The sequence below is a fragment of the Ambystoma mexicanum genome, chromosome 2q (genome assembly GCF_040938575.1).
Source record: "Ambystoma mexicanum isolate Mex_15411 chromosome 2q, UKY_AmexF1_1, whole genome shotgun sequence".
In the NCBI taxonomy this organism is placed as follows: domain Eukaryota; kingdom Metazoa; phylum Chordata; class Amphibia; order Caudata; family Ambystomatidae; genus Ambystoma; species Ambystoma mexicanum.
In genome coordinates this window covers 838,282,782-838,304,259 of record NC_090924.1, presented here as the reverse complement: position 1 = coordinate 838,304,259, position 21,478 = coordinate 838,282,782, and positions in this window count along the sequence as shown.

The window sequence follows — 21,478 nt, the reverse complement described above, 5'->3', positions numbered from 1 at the left end:
ATACCCAAATATGTGTCATCTATGATGTCATCATACATGGCAAACTGTAAAACCTATCAATGGGAGGGATTGGTTAGGGGAACAGGTCTACTTATATAATACACATGGGTTAGTACTTCATTGGTTGTCTCTTATCTCTGAGGCATGCCTCGAAGTACCTCTAAATACATACAATACTGATTATAGCGGACTAAATGGCAGCAGATTTGTCTATGCAACATTGTACAGCAGGTTGCCCCATAGACCCACTGATTGGTTGGCATTCTCACCCATCCTTGAACCTTTGTCTCGGCTGCAAGCATGTAAGCAGAACGAAACCCAGGTGCTTGAGTCACGTCAGATTACTCCCCGCTTTCCCAATTAGTCCATCATCATCTCTCATCAGTCCGGCCATGAGTCAAAGTTTCCTGTTTGTAGTTGAACTTGTAGCCTGCTAACTGTTCTGGGACATTGAAGTTAGCACATCACTATTTTCATCCACATCTTAATGAAAAGTCCATGTTTTTGATTTTCTGGATTACGTATGAGGAGACTGCAAATTTCTCAATTTCAACCTCATATTTACTGCTATTTGATTTAATTATGCTGGGTCGCATTGCTCCTCTTGGCCTCTAGAAACTTGCTCACTCTATCTTGTAGGAGCTATATTCATTGTTAATTGTCCAATACTTCAGCTCTTGCAAATGTTTTCTTCTTCTTTAATCTAAGAGAAATATGCCTCTTATCCATGGCTTACCCGTCAGCATCCCTTTGTTCTTTGCAGCTATTCCTTGAAATAGCATCCTTGATCCCAGGCCAACATAGACTCCTCTTCGTTTTGCACAAAAAGCTAATTCTCCAACGTCTCCTGACTCTGCAGCCCTGGTCTGTTTCTGGGGTAGCTGAATTGAATCTTTGCACAAGCCGGCATCCATTTTCCTATCATGGCCATCCTTGCCATGTTATATGTTCCTCTATAGCAACCATCTATGTGTCGCATTTACCTTGCTGCATATTTACACTTACTGGTCAACAAGTTACTTCATTCTTCTTAGTATATTTGATTACTCTATCATGTCATAGATGTTTCTCTTATCAGTTCAGTTACATCATTACTTTTCAGTATTTTAATATTATTACAGTAAGTCCTCGTATAGCTCCTTTATGACAACACTCTGTCCACGTCAGATTTCACTCAGAGCTACATGATATCCAGTGGTGCGTGCTGACATCCCTCCACACAACATCCTTCCACTCCTTCAGTGCGAGGATACATTCGATACACTTGTGCATATCGTCTCTCGTACACTTGATGCGGTATAGGCATAACACATGAAGTCTCATATTGGGCCTTCTCTTGCTGTTCTAGTATGACAGTGGTGAGGGGGCAGGAGATAGGGATAATGTGTCCACCTGCTCCACTACATCCTCCCCTCTGGTCGGGTCCTCAACCACATTCTTCTCTTTATTCTCCTTTATCATCTCTTCATGCTATTGTTTCTTTGGGACCCATATCTTTGTCACCCACCTCAGGTGACTAGCATTCTTTATATGTTCATCCACACTCCAGGTCATGTGGCAGCATTCCCTGGCAGCATGGTGGACACAATAATGTCCTATATATTTTTTATCATCCATGGGATAGTAGAACCTCGTTCCTGGAGTTATCATGGTACTTTCTTTATATTCTCATGGGTACTTTCCTCATTTTACATCTGCTCACCAGTTGCAGCATCTATATCAATCATGATATTCATCCCAATAGATATCTTGGCTTTCTTGGCTGTCTTCTGGCACTGTCCCATGATGATCCTCATCAAACAAAATTCCAGCAATACCAACACGAGTATTGCTCAGAGTATTTTGAAACAATTGGACAGCCAGGTTGGAATCCATGACAATAGGATTGAGAACCAGTAATTTCCTGCTGTCTCATCAGCTTCATCTTACATCTTTGTATGCATGGTTGTCAGCATAGGTATTCCTTCTGTCACGGTTCCATTTTCCCCATCATGGAATGGTGTGAATGTACAGCTAGAAGGCCCGACCTTGGCGCACATGCCTCCTTCCATTGCTGTATTTAAGCCCAGGACACACCTGTTCTGGAGAGACTTCATCCTGATGGCTCTCAATTGTTCTCTGATTGCATTGAGTCCTTTTATTGTTGTATTGATCATCTGCAGCAGCTCCCCTCCGGTGATTTGCAGCCACTTGGCGTTCACTGCAGTCTGGAGTCCTGGCATAAATATAGTTGTCATCATCATTGCTGTCTTGCTGAGCAGTTTGTGTTCACCTGGAATGTCTTCATAAGCCTTTGATTCTGATGAAAAGTAGTTCTCCCTTTTCAGCCGGCGAAGAATAAGCAATCTCTTCCTTCTCTGTTCATTCATCTTTGGAAATTCACCGATATTGAGATCACTTTGCGGGATCACTAATGCTGGAACATGTATTAACACAATGGAACATATTCCTCCCCGATTTTTAGGCAACTGCATGTAAGCTCTGGATTCACAGGCCCAATATTGGTCCATCAGTACAGCAGTTCCTGCATACATCCCTGGGACCTCGAGTGTATGTCCACATCCTTTGTTCTCTCCGACTAGAACCGAGACTCCATTCTTGAAGCATGTTGTTGTATTCTTCAATGGTATAATAGATACTGGTCCTGCTTCATTGTCGACCCATGTTAGTAACTTGGAATACTTGGCCCATGATTCTACGCATCTGTCATTCACTATTTGCACCATGGATACAGGTTCTTTCAATAAGTGTGCAGGGCAAGATAATAGTTCATCTTCCCATCCGGTACTTGTGGCAACAAGCCCATATACCAATAGCTGAGGTCTTTCCCAGCACCGAGGCTCTCCTGACCTTTCAGTCATGTCTGAGCAATCTATCCACTTCATTTAGACAATTAATATTTGTTCACCATTCTGGGATGGATACATACGTTTTTTGCTTGTCTACCCCATCACAGCTTCCATCCTTTTTGTCTTTACATAAGTATCTTCATATGTAAATGTTCCTCTTGATCGCCATCGTAAAGTTGCCAATTTTCCTTGAAATTGTTTTCTGGTTGTACACGTTGCTAGATGGCTGAGACATATTGCATCATGTGCAGGCATCTCTTTGGCAATAAATGTCCTTGCTGCATTCATGGCATATGGTATTAAGGAACATACATAGCAGCTTTCATCTGACGTTCTCTCTCCCACCTCTTTCATGTGCTGACTCCCTAGGTTATTCTTTAAATGAGCTGAATTATCAAGATATGTGTTTATATCTTCATGATCTTCCCCAACATCCCTTTTAAATCGAAATAGATGCCTTATAAGATTATAAAGGCTACTGTTCATGCTTTCATCAGGGGTAATAGGAACGGTTTTGTTGTTACCCTCCATGTCTGTATCGTTTCTTATAACATGTCTAAATGCCATAATGATCAGGAGGAAAATACAAATCCTAACACAGAATGATATCACAATTATTACTCCACAAAAGCTCATCAAATGTCTTGAGGGCAATAAGCCTCTTATATTTTGAAACCTCCCCATGTTTACTTAGACCTTTACCATATAATTCTTTAAGTCTATATGAATCACACCTTATATCAAGAACTGCAAGATGATTGCTATAATTGTTTTTAGGATTGCCAAAAAAGTCACTTTATTTACATATTTTCTTACATAAGCAGGATAAGAGAGTAATATATATGTAAAAACAGCATACAAGAATGTGTGTATTGTGATTATAATCAGTAAAATGAAGATGAAATGTGCTTCTCTTCTTTCAGCTCTGGTAATTCAATGCATTGTTTCTTTAGCCTATATAAAAAGAAGTTCCAGAATAACTGCAAGTCTGTTTATAATGTTAAAAGATATTTACCTTTAGTCCAAAGTGCTGCTGTGTTCTTCATTTTCCTTGTCTTTACTCTTGGCTATAGAACGAGTCTGCATGCACAGAACTTCTTCTCTTGCTTCACATTCAGTAGTTGCAGGAGGGGTCTGGGTTTCTCCTTTAAATGGGTTGATGTCGTGCAAATGCAGCTAAGCTCTTCTTCCTTTTAACTTGGCAGCTGTAGGGGTAACTTCTTTCACCTCATATGGATCTTCAAAGCAGGGAATGCTCCAAGTGCATACAATATTTCGTACGAACACCTGGTTCCCTGGGTATAGACTGGGTTGTTTTGGCAAATCTTCTGCTTCGATAAGTTGATCGTCTTTGTCGCTTCTCTTTGATCCCTCCCTTCGGTTATGACTTGTTGAGACATGAAAGAAACACTTGTAGTCATTATTGTTAGCTAATCATGAATCTCGTCAACTAATGTCTTTGCTACACTATGGGCATCCGTTTTTATAACCTAATTGGAGGAGCAAGGGGGGTTCTCATGCAGCATCCAGTCACCAACTCATGGGGAGTTAGATGGCTATCTGAGCCAGGCTGGTTTCTTAGAGCATAGAAGGCAAGGGGTATGCAATATAGCCATCCCTTCTTTAAAGTCATCTTTATTTTCGCAATCCTCTTCTTTGGTAATCCATTAACTAATTTACAGATGCCCTTTGCCTGTGAGTGGTATGTGGGGGAAAACCTATGGTTAATGCCTAATAGAAGAAATATTTGTTCGAACAGCTTGTTTACAAAATGCGGCCCTTTATCAGACTGAAAAACCTCACACACACACCCCATCTTGGGAACACTTCACGCAAAAGGAACTTGGCAGCGCATGTGGAGTCAAGGTGTGTGCATAGACCTGCCTCGATCCATCTAGAAAAAGCAAATTCCACGATCAGCATAGATCTGTAGCCGTCGCATGTCTACAGCATATCCACATAATCTATATGTAGATGCTGAAATGGCCCGCTGAGTCTAGGAATTGCTCCCCTCACTGTTCGCACTGTTTGCAAAGTGTACCCTGCATACATTTCTGGCATACAATGCAATTTACAATAAACTTTACAATGCCACATGTCTTAACAGATTTGGCGAGAACTACTCTTCTGGTATTGTAGCAGCTAGACACTCTCAAGCCACATGCGTGGGATAGTGGAGTTACCCCAACACTACCCTCAATAATGCTAAGGGCATAACTGGCTTTCCAGTGCTATGCTGTCCCCAAGTTGCCTCAGTGGGGGATAAAGAACACCCCACTTTTTCCATAAATCCTTCTCTTCTTGTGGTGCTCGACCTTGTATCTCAAATAACAGGACAATAAACAGCATGTTAAAGCCTCCCTTTACCAACATTCATCGTCCTGTCATCTGTTTACCACTTTCTTTTTCAAAATTAGAAATGGTTGGGAAATAAGCTACCGTTTTGGCTTCGTTTCCGCTGGAAATTACCTCTTCTCTTTTAGCATGCACTGCGTATTTTACAACTGCTAGAGTCAATGGGAGTGCTAGTACTTGCATACTTTTATCCAACAGGCCTGCTTGTTGCACTGGAGTGACTTCTGCGTGGATGAAGCCCCTCGTTTTCCACCATGACAAACCTGCGCATATGGTTGACGTCACATAGGCGGAGTCAGAGTACAGTGTCATTTCCTCATCTTCGAATCTCTGAAGCGTCACTAATTCTGCAGCCCGTGCTGAGCAATGTGAAGACGATCTTGCACGTGTTACTACTTCAAATTCACCCTCTCGGTTCAGCTTTACTACTGCTGATCTAGTATGCCTTTCGCCAGTAGTTTGGTCAATTTGTGAAGAACCAGCAATAAAAACAACTTCCCCCCCTCCCGAGGGCATTTTCATTATAGTTTCCATTATACATTGTGCAATCATGTACATAATCATCCTTCTCTACTGGTTCAGCTATGAACGTTGCTGGATTCAATGTCTTACACCTGACAATTTAAATTGCAGGATTCAATCTAATTACCTCGTATCCTGGTGCTATTTTGTGTGGTCAATGTACTTTAAGGCTTCTCTAAAATCACAAATAATGCATGCTCTACAAATAATGTTACTGAACACCCCATTGATATACTTGAAGCTTTTTCATTCCTGAACGCAGCAGCAGCCAAAGACTGCTCACATGAATTATGCCCTTTCATAACTGGATCTAAAATCCCACTATAATAGGCCAATGGTTTGTGTCCATGTCCTAATGTCGTTTTCTGTGTAAGGACTGCTGTCATGACTTCTCCATTTAAATTGGAAAATAAAAAATATTCTTCATTATAATCTGGAATTCCCAACATGGGGGCTGCACTGATTTCTTTTTTTAATTCTTCCAATCCTTCAGTATTTTTAACTGTCCATATTATTTTGCTCTTGCCCACCTGTGCTTCTTTAAGCCCTTTTATAAGTGGTTGAATATATGTACTGTAATCGAAAGCCCAGGCCCTGTAATAGTTACATAGGCCTAGAATTGTTGTTGCATTTCCCTCATTGTTTCAGGTTCTGAGGGCTTCATAATTGCTTCTGCTCTCTCAGGTGTCACTTTCCTCCCCTCGTGAGAAACCAGCTGTCCAATATACAAGACCTCTTCCTGACAGTATTGTAGTTTCTCTTTTTCCACTTTAAATCCTTTTTCTGAGATTATAGGCATGAGCTCAACTGAATCCTCTATGCATTTTTCTTCTGTCTCACTACACACCAAAATGTCATCCACATATTGGACGACTGCACTTTCGAGCTGAACATTACCTAGGTCCATTTTAAGGACTCTATTAAAGATTGAAGAGGACTCACAGTACCCCTGGGGCAAACAAGTATGTTTCAGGTCAATATTTCTATATGAAAAGGAAGTCAGATCCTGTGAGTCTTCATGAAGGGGAATTGAAAAGAATGCCTTCTTTACATCTATGACTGTGAAATACTTGGCCTTGGATGGGATGTTGCACAATATTGTTTCAGGATTTGGAACTAAAAAAAACTCAGCTTTGACTATATTGCTAATGGGCGAACATCCTGTATAAATCTCCATCACCTATCCCCCCCTGTTGATTTTGTCACTGGGGTCAGAGCTGTGTTACATGGAGAATCAGATGGTAGTAATATTCCTTGCTTCGTTAGAGCAGAGATTGTCTCAAAAATACCTTCGTCCACCTCTCTGGACATGGGGTATTGCTTTACACATTGCAAAAGGGCTCATGGTTTAAGTTTCATGTGAACTGCTCCTTCCCCTTTTAATAGGTCCACGTCATATGGACTTGTGGTCCATAAAATGTCTGGCACTTCCTCTAAATCTTTCTGAAAAAAGAATGTTTTCTTTTTTACCAGCGCCATTCTCTGCAGTATTTCTCGATTCACTACTTTAATCCAATAAGTGACACTTATGAAAAATACTAATTCATCATTTGAGTACTCATCCTTAAACAACTTCTCGTCTGTCAAATCTGTCAGCCTCTATCCTTCACTGAGGGCTATCACTGTTCTCCATTCTCTTCCCTCATCATCTGTCCCATGAAGTCATCCTTTCCTCTCTGACCACTGCTGCTTCTAACGTCAAGGGGATAATCTGCCTTTCTTCATCATCCATAGGGATTTCTGGTCTGAACAAAAACTCATCAGGTATTTTTAATAGTTTACCTATCAATATGGGTAACCACGATAATAAAACAGTCACTCCATACAAAATTACTTCTGTATCTAAGGGAACTCCTAGCAATGCTTTCTGGCCTGTAAAGGCTACTAGAAACGCTCTCACATTCATATAATGTATCCCTGGAGTGGAACACACTATTCCTTCATCAGTAAAAGGTATCACCATGTTACGTTTCATCATTAAGTCACGCCCCAACATGTTAACTGACATTTGCCTAAAATATAATAATGGCATTGACCTGTCCTGTTCTTCTATAGAGATTTGTAATTCGTCTGTAAAAGGAACTAAACTCATCACCCCAGAGAATCCCTCTGCATTCATTGCAATATCCGACATTTAATATTTCCCCTCACAGATATAGGAACGAGTTGTTCCAGTGTCCATAAGAAATGAAAATGTCTTGCCTTCTATTGTCACCTTTGACCCTGTGTTTCTTTTGTGGGTCTGGCATTACAGGCAGTACTGAACACGTCAGGTCGCTTTGTTGGCTGTCCTATTGTGGATATAAAGTCATCCCTGTACCTGTGAAAGGATTTCCTACTACCACAGTCACATTCCCCAATTTGGGTGCTGGTGATTTCTGAACTCCTGTCGTCATATTCCATTAGGGCACCAGAGCCTGCTGTCTCTGTGCTTGCTGAGTTTTTACCTGTTATGTTTGCATGAGTACTTGTTGTGATTGTCCTTGTGGTGATTGCATTTGTAATGGTGCTTGCTGTATTTGCTGTGGTTGCAGTGCATATATCCGAGCCTGCGTATGATCTTGGGCATAATACTCCTGCGGTTCTGCATTTTATTGCAGAACATAGCCCATCCCCCCTCTTGGAACTTGCCAATTATGCTGTATGCCTCCTCTGCTTCTACATGTGCTCGCTATGTGTCCTATTCTTCTGCAATTCCAACATTATTGCGGCTGTCCGCTATTAAATACTCCTCTTCCCTGAAGGTTTTGAAACCCCTCTCGTCCTCCTCCTCTAGGCCCATTTACTCTTGTGCTTGGCCAAAACCTTTACCCACTCTGATCTGTGGGATACGCTACATTGTTTTGCTGTGCTGATTGCATCTCCTGTGTGTTGGGTGAAATGTCCGCTGGATGTGAGAAATAAAGAGGCCAGAGTCAGTTATGAGGACTCGCCAAAATACCGGGCCTGCACAGAAATGATGTCTGACATAAGGCGTTGTGAACTCAACTCAAAAGGAAAGGAAATGTGCTAAATTGCAAAATATGGAGAGATGCGAACTGCCTTTCACAAAGAAAGCGAAAGAAACGTTGAAATCACACTTTGTCAAATCCATGAAGCGCTGTCCTAATATTTCCATGAAACAGCAGTCCACAGACCCTCAATGGGATGTCCGAATTGTGTTCAGCAGCTGCAGTGAAACGGAGTTCATCTCATGTGTAAATTAAATAAAATGTCACTAAATTCTTCCCTCTAATCATAGGAACAGCAAAATTCTTGCAAGACTTTCAAAAAGTGATTAGGGCTTCTGCCGAGTACAAACTCACAAAATGGACAATGTTAAAGCAACTTGATTCGTTTTGAAACTGTTTACTTTATAAGATGTCATTTTAAATGCCTTTAGGTACGAGTAACAGGCTGTATGTTGCAAGGGACCAGGATGTTGATTTCTTCAAATGTGAAACCAAGCTCTTCTCCCTGTTGCCTTGTAGAGAGAGGCCTGGCTGCCTTAATTGTCAGTGCTATTCCTTAAAAATATAAGAAATAGTATGATCTTAGATGGGAAACACGGGGTGGACCAGATACGATTGGGTCTGTTCTGCAGCCCTTGTGACCTCTGGATCACAAACCCCATAAAAGGTGCATTTGTTTAGTCAATAGCCCTGGGAGGGGCAGGCTAATGTAAACACAGATCTCTCTCTTGGCGTCACAGACATGAACAGGGAAACTAAAACAAGAAAAAGTGGGGGTCAGAGGGACAGAGAAGGGAAGCTGTCCATTGCTTTTTTAAATGGGAGAAATTATTTTTATCGTGTAAAATTGATAATGTATATCGCCCATAAAGTGCCATGATTCTCACCGATATAGTTCCGGAGTAAATGGAGAAAAACTGTATCTCTGCACAGGTTTGACGTACAGACACCTGAATAGTCTCATGTGATTCGCTGTAAAAATGTAGTTTTCATATATGTCAAAATGTGGAGATTAAAGGTGGTGAGTCCTAATGCAGACCAAGCCCAACTGTCGAAGTGAGATGATGAAGCTCTCTCCTCCCCTAGTTGTCCCAAAGCACTCCTCCATCCCCTTGTCCTATCAACACACAGGTGGGAGTGGAGTAGTGAGCATTAACCAATCCCTTTTGCAGGAATTATGACAGGTTAGTGATGTCATTTGCAAAATAACTAAGCCAGTTTACCTCAGAACTGGACTTTTCCCACCAATTTCAAGAGGTGACGTGATGCCGAAATCTGGCACGAACATCCCAGCAGAGAGAGGCCTTACCTTGAAGTGGAGCCAGGAGACATAGAGACTGATTGGGACCCGTAGAGGAAGGAGAGGAGACCTTTTGACTGACCCCCTTTGGCTGTCCAGCAGTATGCCATGATGCCATTTGATGCCCAGTCCAGACCGCTCCTTTAAGTAGATATACCCCAAGCCATAGATTGTGCATGCCCTGTATTTTTTCAGCATTGTCTTAGTTATTTCCCCATTCAAAAAATCCCCCTTTTGCCTGTGTGTTTTAGTTATCTCCCCATTGAAAAATCTTCTGTTTGCTGGTGTAGGACCTTAACCTATTTATCAAAGTAAATCAATTAATTCCCACATTTAATTCATGGGTTCTGTATTGGTGGCATTCTAAACCAACAATATTTTCCCAGTGTGTTGTGAGCCGGTATAGTCATAAAGATTTGCCAAAAGAATTAATCCCATTGTGATCTGCAAAATGAAAATTGTCTTGGTGTTCACATTGTGGGCTAAAAAAACAAATTCCCATTTGCATTTTCTTTCTCCTAAGGCCCTGTGTTATATTGTCAGGTGCAGCAAAACAAGTGTTCCCCCTTCCCTTTCCTACTGTCATATTGTTTCTGTGAGCACTACCCAACATTTTCTCCCCTTGTGTTCCCACTCCCTGCTACTGCCTTCCATTCAAAAGAGTCAAGCCTAGTGGAAGTTTGGGGGGTGGCATTGTGAGGGTTGCTGGGAGAAAAGTATAACTGTCAATTTTCCTTGTGTGCTTTAAACTGTTTTTAGTTGTATTGGGGCGGCGTCGGATTGGGTTGTCAGCCAATCGGCCCGTGGCCGATGCAAAATCATGGCCGGAGACCTGGGGGCTGGTTCCTGAAGCCCATGTGGGCCGGTTTTAGCCCAGGCATGGGCTTCACACTTCAGGAACCAGCCCCCAGGGCCTCAGCCTCGCCCGGCGGATGCAAGTTGCAAAGGATCTGTAAGTAATTAACTTACAGATCCTTTGCAATTGCAGCCCCGCGCCCGCCGGCTAACTGCCTCGGCCCGCGACACCCTGGCACCAGCAGCAGTCAGTGCTACAAAACACTGGGGGAGAGCGGCAGGGCTGGGCGGGGCTGCCTCAGCCCGGCCTGCTCCCTCCCAGTGATTTGTAACAGACTCTGCTCGCCTCTCCGCCGCACACGCCACTGCCGCCGGCACCATAAGTTGCAACTTGCAGCAGTGAGCTGCTTTCGTCGGAATGATTTCTGTGTCCGCTTCGCTCCACTCAGGACTCAGGAGGCATAGAGTGCCTGCCTGGGACCCCACGGGGAAGACCCCTAAGCGATCCCAATGGTACAGTAGGCAGGATCTCCCTCCGTAACCGTGACTATGTATTTTGCTTTTCGCAAGTTGCAGTAATAGCATGTTTTTTCTGCCGTTGTCTCTGTTACGATCATACAAGACATTCCATCTCTGTGTCCTCAGTCACTTGACAAAATCCTTGTGCCTAAAAGCTTGTGTACAGTGTACAATATTTGACCATCGCATCACGTGTTTTCATTATGCAGGCACCGTTGCAGTGGGTGCTTCTTTGGATCCAGTGTGTTTGGGGTTCAGTTTTACTGGTGGGTGTGCACGCAAACGCAGTCATGGGGGGTTCGCTGGGAAGGGGGGGGTTTTCTGGCGTGTAAAGTAAAAAACTGATTTTTTCCAAAGAAAGGCCTTGATTCCGGCTGGATGTAATTGGTGTTACGTGAGGGTGTTGGAATGGGGGAGTTTTAAACATTATACGTATGCAAGGCTTTCTGTGGGGCATGGTAGCCTAGTTATGTTCTAATTAATGGTCCCGTCCCTCGGATGTAGCCGTGATGTGTAGGCTACCAGTTTGAGTCGACACGAAGGAAGATCGATCCAGTAGGTGGAACTCTTGAGGGGGGACACGGGATGGCTTGCAGTGCAAGACCAGACTGCTTGGTAAGCCATGCTGGGGGGGTGCCTTGAGTTTTCCCATGGCCCTAACTGACATTCATTCCAACCTGGCATCCAAAGCCCCCTCTCCTCACCCCCCCAAAATACGGGTAACTGTTGTGGTCCTAATGCTTGCATGTGTGTATGTGCGAATCGCCCGGGGCTAGCTTGGGAGATTAGCACTGCATTGTACGTGTTAGAGTGGCTGCTCCACAATGCTTGGCATAGACGGATGTGGCAGGATACAGGCGAAGGCTTAGGGGGCCAGCAGAAGGGTTTAGTATAGGGAATTGTCGCCAATCTGCTGCAAGCCAGGACAGTAACCTCCTCCCCTCCTCCCGCAGCATTCTCCCACTCAGTGCCAGGAAGCCCCGCAAAGGCGCGTGCTAACAGCACCAGGTTTACCCCACCCACGGAACTACAAATAAAATAATGCATTGGGGGGACACTCCAGCTAACTTCATCTGCCCGACCCAAACCATTTCAACCATTGGGGCTAAAAAAAAAACAGTGTTATATCTTGGAGTATAAGCCGTGATGGTGAAGGCAGGAAAGGAGACTAAAGCAATAACTGCTTACATAGCCATACTGTGGTTTACTCTATTTCAGTCAAAGGCAAATCAATACAATTCAGCTATAGACTGCACAATTATGACTTTGAATAATTTGCTACGATTTTGCACAACACTTACACTTTCATTCTGTAGATTGGTATAGTGTGTTGGAGTGTGTAGAAGCATTAAGAACTATCAGGAACAGCCAATGGGATTCAGGTGTTGCTGTGGTATAGAATTAGAAAAGGTCCCTGTTAGGCTATAGCAGCAGCACCACCACCACCACCATTTTAGGGATTTGCCTGGCCATGAAGGGGTTCTAAATGTGCTGGAATAAACTTCCATGGGTGACATATTAGAAGGGTTCCAACTCTCTTTTCCTGTCCTCTGTTTTCAGATACACTCCCAACAAAACCCAAAACCACACTTAAGCACAACCGCACAACACTGGAGCTATGGCAATACTCAAAGTATTGGGTAGTTCATTAGGGCGCAACTGGTGTGGGATAGCACATCAAGTGGCTTACCATTGACTTCATTGTGCCACAATGAATGTTTTGTTGTAATGTGGCTATTTTTCTCATCTCCCGGTCATGCTGTTCAGAATGTTTGTTTGCATGTATGAGGTAATGAATGCTCAGAGTATTCAATGTCCTATGAGTACGCAGCTTTCCCTATTATGCCAACCTCTGAAGCCTGAAAAGTAGATGCACGCATGCGTGACATGCAGCCAAATTTGCACCAGACATGCAGATGACCTAAACTGGTCTGCTGTTAAATCTCAGTTACCAGTTTAATGGTATCCACACCACAGAATAATTGCTCATTTTACTCTAGCCGATATGATAGCTCAGTGGGTTGAGTGCTCCCTGCTGCGATGTGTGTGTGTTCTGCAGGTTACAGGTTCGAACCATCCCAGCCTTTCATCCTTCTGAGGTCGATACATGAGTTCCAACACAGGTTGGGTGATATTGTATGCATATTTGTTCTATAAAAAATAGCTTAAGCGTAAGTGCTATACAGTAACATATTATCATTTGGCCTTGGACGTCTGATTGCATTCACAGTAATTTGACAATATGGATCTATACACACAGATATTAATGGTACATATGGTGATCCATTCTTGTAGGAAATGTATATCACATTAGTGAAATCATAACCACATTTTTCGTGGTGTACTTAGGAGCAATGCTATTTGATGCCACTTCCTGTTTTGTCAAGGGGTGAAAGGTCGTGTTCATGCTACTCCTGCTCGGAGCTGTGGACCCTGTCACAGAACTGTATGCAAAGTTATGTTATTTTATGTGTTGTAATGTAACAGGCACATGAACCCTCCATAAGTAGCATTTTCTGTAAAGTCATGAATTGACGCGATTCACGGATGATGGTTTGAGGGCTACTTTTTTGAGGCACGGGGTGGGCCACTTTTTTGAGACGAGGGGTGGGCCACTTTTTTTTGGTTGTCCGGGCCTATTTCTTGTCCCAGTCCGACCCTGTATTGGGGGGTGATGTAAAAGGAAACTATTGTACTTTATATTCTGGCATCATCTCTGTGTGGATACTTTACCGGGTCATTTTGTTTTTGTGTTGCCACAACATTGGTGGCTAATGCAACCTGTGTGTTGATATTTGACTTGATAACTAAATTATATGAGTTATTATTGTGAATACAAACTAAGCAGGAACAGGTTTAAGATTTTGTCCTTGCATGGAGAGCCTAGTAGGTGCAGAACAAATTTCATAAAGAGTACAGTATAAATCAATTTGGCTAGAAAGCACCTTCTATTCAAATTGTTTATAAAAGGTGAATGGGTAGAACAGGACAATGACATGTGGCAATCTAGAATGATGCAGGAGGTTACCTCTGTAAATATGGATAAGTGGCAGGATAATGGCCTGTTACGTCATCTAACTTTTATATGACACAGGCCACCAGAGATTAGCACATTAAAATGACTCAGCTCACAGCATACATGTACTTCCATATGGTTATCCTGGAAGAAAGATACCAGGAGAGTGTAGCAACTGTGAAAAACCAATCTGAGCTTGTGGACAAGCACAGAGAGAATTAAAACAATTAGAGGTAAAAGTGCAACAGAGCCACAATTCTGAGGTAAAATTAGAAAACAGGATTCAGCAGTTGAACACTGAGTTAGTGGCACAGCAGCAAATTAATTTAGACTAAGAGTCCCAATGTTCTGCACTGAGAACGGAATATGAAGAAGGGGCTGAGAATCTGAGAGACAGTCAACAAACATTAATTAAATGAGCAGGTGATGCAAAATAGAGCCTGCTTAGTGGACATTTGTGCTTTTCAAATGCAAGTTAAGCAACTGAAAGTTGAGAATAGCTGATTGATCATAAAGGAGGTTGATTGAATTCGATCAGGAGCGCCAGAATATGAATACTCTGAAACAACAGAGAGATCACATCACTGATACGAATAGTAAATTGTGTCAGGACAAAAGCGCCCTGTGTCAGGAAGTGTACCAGTTAAGGAAGGACATGGAGAAAAGTGAGTCATGTACTCAGGAACTGACTGACATGAGGGTAGAAAAAGAAAATATTAATGGGACATGTGAGGCAAGCAGAATTGGACCTAGAGCAGGCAACACAACCCCAAAATGCACAAAGTGAGGTGATTAGTTTCCTGCAATGGAAGAGCTATGAGTATGTCCAGATAATACAGGCCTCGCAGAAGGAAAAGGAGTCTCTTTGTGAGAAGAACAAGGGACTCAGCAGCCAAGTAGTGGTGCAAAAAGCTCTGATAGCAGAGCTCAAAGCTCAGGCCTCAATATATCACCAATAGATAGGGGCTGAGAAAGATACATCTGAGAGATTGGAGAAGGAAATGGCTATATACCAACAGGCTTTGAGGCACCCCAAACAGTTAGAGTATGGAGGGGCACCGTCCGACCACGGTTTGATGACCAGGGACCTCAAGCCAACTCACCACATTATATGCACAGGGCACTGCTAACTTCATGCCTACCAGTTTGCAAGAACAGGGAAACATGAGGCAGCTGTACTCAATCAGGCCTAGTATAACTGAGCTGGAAGGCCAGTCCCTACCAGATATTGACAGATGTTCATCTTTATCCAGATTTAAAAATACCCTAGTAGATACCTCTGACCAGGAGGGCTCCTATGATGACAGGATCAGGGAGTTAGATTAGCAGAAACATAAGTTACAAAGGGACCACCTGGTCCTCTTTGCAGACAGAGAAGAGCTAGAGTCCAGGCCTCAAAAGAGTATTTTGAAAACCTTAACACCTTTAGGTGGGGGGAGTTCTCCACCACACCGGAAGAAGGGAGGAGGAAGATGAGTACTCCCCTCTGCGAAAGGGGGAGCCCAAGGGAAGGGACCCAGAAAGCCCACGGTACCACAGACAGGGGAGAAGAGGCCAGACCCTGTCATTCTGGGAGGGATTCCAGGGAGTGGACCACAAATAGTAGCAGCTCTGAGTCAGAGGGTGAATGGACTCAAGTGCAACGGACAATGAAGGCTGCCAAACAGAAGAGAGGCCATGTAAAAGACCCAATTCGGCAAATCAAAGCCATCAGAAGCTTCATGACACCATATCATAAGAATGCCCAATACCCAGTATGGGAGCATCTAGAGCTGTATGACCAGATGATGACGTCATTTGGCATCAAATGGACATGCTCCCCGGAATACTCCAGATTCTTTGCTGGGCTGGAGTATCAAGATAACCAAGATGGCTTCCCTACAAGACAGCAATCTTAAAGCACTTCTCTGTGCAATGGAACCCTCAGGAGGCCCGCAAAGTGGCCTACAACGTGCAGTGTGGAGAAGAGCAGGCACCTAGAGAGTTTGTGCAAGAACTGAAGCAGGCATTTGCCCAGACCTCCAGACGGGTGCACACAAACAGCCGGGAGTTCATCAATACTTATTTCCATGCACTCCTAAAATATATAATGACCCAATTGGTAAGGGGCTTCCAGAAGCGTAGGACCCTGGATTGGGCAATAGAACAGGCTACCTAGATTTATGAAGTCCAAAAGCCATCCGACAACAAAAATAACCCGAAAAACCCCAAACCATCAAACAGCGCTGGTGCTGCCATTTTGGCAAAGGTGAAAAATACCCCCATTTTGGACTTGGAAATGGAGGGGCCTAAAAATACCCCTCCCTCTAATAAGCAGAATGAGAGGCAGAGGAGACCCTCCGATAAATTCCAATCGGGTGGTAGGGTACCCGACAAATACTCCGTCTGACCCTGCCACCTATATCAGCCCGAGATACAAGGGTAACAGACCCATCTTGGGATATGTACGGACTCCCCCAGCACAAGTGGGGGATCCAATCAGCTAAGTACGGCCCCAGGAAATTTCCCTCAAAACTTACCTCAAAATGTCCCTCAAAACTTCCCTCAGATATTCCCTCAGGAGGTAAGAAATCCTCCACCCTCCAACTTAAGCTTCCAGAACAATCTTCCAGAACAATCCTCCTCTCTCTCCCCGCTTTCAGGGCAATGGAGCCCGAAATCAGGGGGAGGGAGACCAAGGATGGAGGGTTATGAGGGAAACCCTCAATTCCTGAGCTACTCTGGGAGAAGGCACAGCTACCCTTCCCGAGAGCAGCAAAGGCATCACTCCAGACCCCCGTACCAATCAGAAAGGATGTTGCAACTGGGGCGCCAGGCCCAAAGTCAGACACAAGACCTGGGTCGCATGCTGAGGGCTCACTAGATCCCTCAAATAAACATGGCTGCCCAGAACAGCTCAACACACAGGTCTGGTACCATGGAGCAATGACAGGGAGAAAACCCTTATAATCAACAGGTTCCCGAGGAGGAGGCCCAGGGGGAAGGGAGATGCAAAGCCCTAGAGGAAACTTCCTTTCTCATCCGAGAAAACCCCCTAGAAGCTGGAACCTAGGGAACAGAGGGTAAGTAGGAGAAATCAAGGGCAGAAGAAAACCCATTTTGTGGAGGAAGTCTGCATCTTCCAGTTTGAAGAGGAAGAATCTATGGAAGATTCTGGGAAGAAAATCTTTTCTTTCAGGAATAGGGGGGATCCCTCTTAAGGAAAAATGGGTCCAAAAAGACCCTAACTTAGACTGGGTAAGTATGGAGACTGACCCGGAACCACTATTTCCTGAACCCCAAAGATGTCACCCAGAGGACTCTGAAAGCAATGAGGGATCCTCCCCCCAAACAGGTTTGGGCAACTGTCTCCAGGAAAAGGGGGACAGCAAAGAATCAGGGAAAAAGGGGACTTTCCCTGCCCGTTTGTTGCTGTGTGCAAATTATTTTTTACAGATTCCCAGACTCCGGCACAGAATACTGTCCAAGATCACACAATGTCGGAGTTCAAAATAAAAAAAGTGCCACGCTGGCACAAAATGCACTTTTTCTTTGCCCACTTAAGGGTGGATACTGGATCCCATGCCACCCATCTGTCCAAAAAGGCATTTGACCAAATGAATTCAGGAACGGGGGAGAGTCACCAAATTCCGCTCACACCTCTTCCTGGACAACTCCAAAACTTCGATGGAAATGATATTTCCTTCGAGGGGACTGTGGATCTGGAGATCAAAATTGGGCGACATAGGATGGAACACCTAGTGATAGTTGTCGCTCCAGAGGACACACCGTGTCTCCTGGGGAATGACCTCCTCCAGAGGTTATCACCCCTGACTGACTGCGTGACCAAGGTCCTCTGGACACAGACTAACCGGCCAATCAAATTGAAACAAAATACCAATTACATGAGTTTAAATGGCACATGCCACATGATTGAACAATGGTCTGGCCAAATTGAATTTCACTTTAGGAACAGTCAAGTCCCAGACATCACTGTCATCTCTCTAGGAGAGCAAACTGGTGATGGTAACCCTTCCCCGTTTTTTAGAATTAACCTTCCTCCCAGATTTAAGTGGCATTCCACACTGGAAGGGAATACTCTGAAATGTTATACTGATCCACAATCTGAAGAAAATCTATATCCCATAACACATCCAGAAAAAGGGTGAACAGCTGTTTTTCCCCATTCAGATGAATGAGTGGGGAGCCTGTTCTCGTCTGAGTATGCCTGAATAATGGAAAAAATCTTCATCAGTAAAGCATTATTCAGGAAACTCCAAAAAGAATAGACCATTTGCATGTTTAAATGAATTGGTAAGTGGGAAATTGGCCTGAAAACTCTAAATTCCAAAGATCCCTTGTCTAGCAGGTGCATGCTAAAGATTTCCATTGGCGACAAAAGCATAGAACATAATTGTTGGGTTGTGAGCGATGTCCCCGCTGTATTTTACTTAGGCAGTGACATTCTCAATCTATTCGCAATTAATTTGGACCTAATTAATTACAAAGCCTGGTCCCAACTGGGGGCTAGCCTCATGGGCTTTGATAACATTGAGAAGGCATTTTAGTCAGCTCAATTGCTTCCGTATGCAGTTGAAGTTCAAATGGGAGAAGAGGTCACAATCCCAGGACAGGTACGACAATTCACAATTCCCCTAAAAATTAAGCGAGTACAGAACCTCAAAAACCAAGATGCTTATATAAATTTGAATTATCACCTCCAACAGCGAGGTTTGTATTTAAACCTGACACCACTAGTTGACCTAGAAGATGACACAAATCGAATATTGGTGGATAACAGCAACCCTGGAAGTATCACTCTGAGCGCAGACACCTTTATTGGAATGGCGGTTGATAACCAACATTATTCTATTGATTTATGGAATGAGATCATGGGACCAATTCCAAAAGACTGTTTTAATGACTGTTATAATCGTGACGACGATATGCCTCTGGAAAAGATTTTCACCCGGCAAGGGGGGAATTTCTTGGTGTACTCTTCCTGCCCTTATCTTGGGGAAGAGGTAACCTGTGAAATCAGGAAGGATGAGGTGGTATTTCAAGTCAAGAGTGATTACCTCCCCTCCTTGTAGCCTCCTGTCCAGACCAACACCATTACAAGAGATCTCTCCACACAACTGGAGGATACCGCAGAAATTGCAAAACCTGAGGTCTTTCCAGGTTTAAGCAGATGGTTGAGGATCGAATTAACCTTGCTGATGCCTGTGAGACTGAGAAGCAAAAGCAGAAGCTGCAACAGGTGTTTTAGGATTTTCAGGAGATTTTTGCCATGGACTTGTATGACTGTTGTCACAACGAGATACATTCAACCTCCATACCAATGGACGCTGGGATGGCTCCTGTATTTGTTTAGCAATATCGATTACCTCTCACATCTATCACGGAGATTATAAAGAATTTAGAATCCCATGGGATTATTTGTCCAGTCCACAGTACCTTTAATAATCCGGTTCTGGGGAGACTCAAACCTAATGGCCAATGGAGACTTTGCACAGAGCTTAGGGAGTTAAATAAACAGGTCCACATATCAAGATGGCCCCATCCCTACATCGATCAGGCACTGGCCCAGATCCAAGGGTCAAAGGTGTATACCGCCATTGACCTGACCAACGGTTACTGGACAGTACTTGTGAGTAGGGAAGATCAGTACAAGCTTGCCTTTACCTTCGGGGGTAGCAATACAAGTGGACCTGAACATCTCTCTGTATAAGGCCATGCCCGACATGGGCGAAAGGGACATCTAGCCTATGTAGGTGTTAGGAAAGATTTCATAATTGTAGGTAATTTTCCTTCCTTGTGGCAACCCCCAAACCTTTTGCTGTTGTTTTACACCCTGATCTAGACTTTGCCAGAGAAGCGCAGCCTTCCGCCGCACTCCTCTAGGCTTTTGCTCAATTCTTACGGGGAAACTGACATGCCCTTAAGACAGTCAGTACCGGGAGACTTTGTTTCCTTTCCTCATGTTGCAGCTTTTGAGCAACATGAAACAAGAGTGCACTGTAACTTACATTACCGAGCTCTTGGGTCTTTAGTCATTCCAAAGGCCCTAGAAACTCTCGCTGGACTTATCATGAAATGTGCAAGTGTGTCACGGATGGGACTGGTGGCAGCTATCATTTCTTTGTGTTTTGAACCCCTTTTTGCCATGTTAACCGCGCTTCCCGCGTTCGGCCCAAATGGGTGGCCTGGCCTCCAAAATGGCCATGCCACGAGGTTCTTTGTCTTGTCCGCTGACCATCTTGCCCCTTCACCTTCCCCCAGGTCGAGCCGACCCGGGGCAGTCCTTATTTGGTCATGCACTTTCCCGCAAAACACAACGCTTTCGCAGGCTTCTGCATGCCTTGTGTGTGCCTCCAGGATGTGGGCTGGGATGTCTGTTCCCAATACACATCCTGGGTGCCAGAGAGTCTAGAGTGTCCTGAATGCCTGGGACCACCGTGGTCTGTGATAGGTCCACGTACGGTGTGAGTGTTTGTGAGCGGATCTCCCATTGGGCCCTCTCCGTTTTGGTGCGAAGGGAACTTTGGGTAAGATGAGACTGAAAACCCCACTACCATGTCGATCTCCTGAGTTCTCACGAACAAAGGATAAGGAGCCAAGTATCCTGCAACTAAGAAGCTGAGTCGAGGAATCCCTGGTGACCCGCTGAAGCTTTGGCACCCTGCACTGCTGTCGTCCTGCGAGACCACTCGGCCTCTGATCGAACGAGAAGGTCTGCAAAGGTGTTTCGACCCTTTAGAATAGTAGGAACAACTATTCTCGGCATCTTCACCAAATCCTGTACGTAAGCCTTCGGAAGCGTCCCTGGGCCATCCAGTGGACTGACCAGCCTACACAGGAATCTTGCTCTGTCACCGCCGTCTGGCTTACTGCTAAATTCCGAGTCCTCGGCACTCTCACACGATTCGTACACTTGGCATTCCCAGGTCTGAAGTGAGACGTGTGCTGTGGGACCGGAATACACTTGGTTGCCGAGTTGCCCTGCTGTAGTAACAATCTGTGCGTGTTCGCTGCATTTGGGACACCCTCGACCCTGACTCCTGCTGTCGCGGAATCTACACGGCGTCGAGACATCCTGCTGATCGCATTGGAACCTGCCAGTACCGAAACGGAACCGGAGAAGCCTGGGTCTGCCTGCATCGGGGACCGGTGAGTAGTCAATACCCTAACC